At 63.1% G+C, this 2,462-nt stretch overlaps 1 pseudogene; it reads left to right on the top strand.

Annotated features, from left to right (window-relative positions):
* Nucleotides 1-1,620: 1,620 nt before the first annotated feature.
* Nucleotides 1,621-1,720, top strand: LOC118652537 (annotated as a pseudogene).
* Nucleotides 1,721-2,462: the final 742 nt, after the last annotated feature.

The raw sequence follows: 2,462 nt of genomic DNA, 5'->3' as shown, positions 1-2,462 counted from the left end.
TGCCCGTGTCCCTGCAGGGGGGTAGAGCGTCCATGAGTGCAGGCTGTGCTGAGTCTTGGAGTCCTGTTGCCGCTGAAGGGAGCCTCATAAACAGCCCATGGCAACAAGACGTGACCCAGCGCTGGGGGGGTGTGCCTGCGCCACCTGAGCAGCGGGGAAAGGGCTCGCGCTGTGCGCCTGCAGGTGGGGGGGGGGGGGGGGAGGCTGCTCCATATGCAGCACGGCCTGGTGCCCTGGGTGCCCTGAGTCCTGGAACTCATGGGGGACCTGGTAGTGCCCGCCCCTGCCTGCGGCTGCCCCGGCTCCGCAGCTGTCCTGGTGCAGGTCTGAGGGCTCTGAGTGCCTGCATCTGCTTGGTGACTGAGCTCAGACCACGAAGGGGCAACAGGGAGGTCAAAGGGTAAACACTCCACTTCCAGGACCCTCACTCCCAGAGGGGTCACTTGCCCCTGAGTCCCTGGTGGCCGAGTCCCAGGGTCTCCCGTGGGGAGAGCTCTGCCCGCTCTGCCAGTGCCGTCAGGACCACCTCCAATGGAAACCCTCACGCAGTCCTGCTCGGGGACCAGGCTGCCGAGGAGGTAATGCCCCAGAGAAGCGCCAGTGCCGGACTGTCGGGCCCTGCACTCGGTCCCCGAGGGGCACAGCAGCCCAAATTCGAGAGCTGGCCCTGCCCTTCTCCTGAGAGGCTGTGAGCAGGGGAGCAGGCAAAGGTCCGGCCACAGACAGGCTGTGCAGCCCACAGTCCCCTGTGGAGGCTGCATCCGCCCAGGACACCGCTGCCCCTTCTGTGAGACGTTCTAGAAGAGGCACGTGAAACAACCAGGCAGCGCTGCCTTTGCGGTGGGCGGGCTGACTGGAAAGAGGCCAAGGGAACTCAGGCAGATACGAATATGCTGTATCTTGATGGGGTTTGGATTACACGGTGGGATCATCGAACGGTGCTGCTAAGACCTGCACCTTTTACTGAATGTAAGCCTGACCCCAAAAGGAACGCCAGACAGATATGGAAGTCCAGGGGATGGACGTCTCCTTGGTAAACCTCCTGCCGACTCAGGGAAGTAGAGATGGACGGAGGAGCTGCAGAGGGAAGCGCGAACTCTCCAGGCGGAACACGCGTGGGCACTGCACCACTGCATCAACCTTCCCGCGTGTTTGGAAGTGACCGTGATAACCTGTCAGGGGTGGGGATGTAGAATGGACCGGGACCCCTGCCGGGTCAGGACCTGGTGCGCAGCAGAGCAGCACAGGGTCTGAGGTCAGAGCGACTGGAGCACTGACGCTGAGGAAGGTTCGTGCAGAGCCAGCCTGGGTGGCGAGCAGGGTGGCGAGAGCACCAGTGAGCACAGGGTCTGTGCGTGTCCCCTGCCTGTCCTGCATGGAGGAGCCACTGAGCTGGGTGTGGCCTCAGAGGCACAGAATGCCTGGGCCAGTGCCCTGGGGCTGGGGGACAGGAAGTCAGGGTGACCCTGGGGTCCTGGTTGCTGGGCAAGGACCAGGCTTCTGAGCTGAGGACATGATGGCTCTTCGTGTCGCAGGACAGGTGGCCTGCTCCTGGGCCCCCCGCCTCCCACCCCCGTTTGTTAGTGGCTGTCCAATGGGAGGCCAGAACGCAACACCGGTGCTCGCTTTGGCAGCCCGTGTACTAACCGGAACGACCCGGAGATTCGCGTGGCCCCTGCGCAAGGATGACATGCAAATTCGTGAAGCGTTCGACTTAAAAGAAAAAAAAAGAACGCAACACGGAGTGCTGGGACTAGCAGGGGTCTCTTTCCTGTTAGGCCGCGCGGGCGGTCGGAAGGCGGCTGGGAGGGAGAGGGTCTCGGCCTCGGCCAGGAGCCCGCAGCACTCCTGCCTCGACACGCAGCACCACCTCACTGGCGCCAGCCTCAGCGAGGCACCGCAGGACCCTTTCGCCCTCTGCGCTCCCCTGTTCTCTGAGTGGGGACCTCTTGTGGGGGGAACTGTCTGTCCTGGACCCACGGGAGATGCTGGCCGCCTGCCCCGGGGCGTGTTCCAGTGGGTGGGCGGGCTGGAACCTGAGAACAGCTCAGTGGCAGGGAAAGAGGAAAACTCCCCCTGCCGTTTGCAGGTGAGTGTCCCCGACACTGAGTGCGGGTTCAGATGTCTGCGTTCCCAGTGTTTCTCCTCTTCATGGCAAAGGTGAGAGTGTGTGAATCACCCCTAAAATGCGGATAGCATCCCCGAAGAAGCACTCGGGCAGGACGAAGCCACTTAAAAGACAGTGGCATGAAAAGCTCGCGTCTGGCTTGATGTCCAAGGGCTGTCTTCTCCTCTGCTGAGGGGCTGTTCCTCCAGACCTCTGTGGGGAGCGCATCTGCTCCCCCGACCACAGCCATGTCCCAGGGACATTCTGGCCAAGCGCCTGCTGGGTTTGGGCGGCCCCCACAGACACGCTCCACAGCCGCGTGCCGGCTGACCAAGGAGCATGCGCTGGAGGGAGC

The sequence above is a fragment of the Myotis myotis genome, unplaced genomic scaffold, assembly GCF_014108235.1.
Source record: "Myotis myotis isolate mMyoMyo1 unplaced genomic scaffold, mMyoMyo1.p scaffold_m19_p_31, whole genome shotgun sequence".
Classification (NCBI taxonomy): Eukaryota; Metazoa; Chordata; class Mammalia; order Chiroptera; family Vespertilionidae; genus Myotis; species Myotis myotis.
This window is presented reverse-complemented; position numbering and strand designations above follow the sequence as displayed.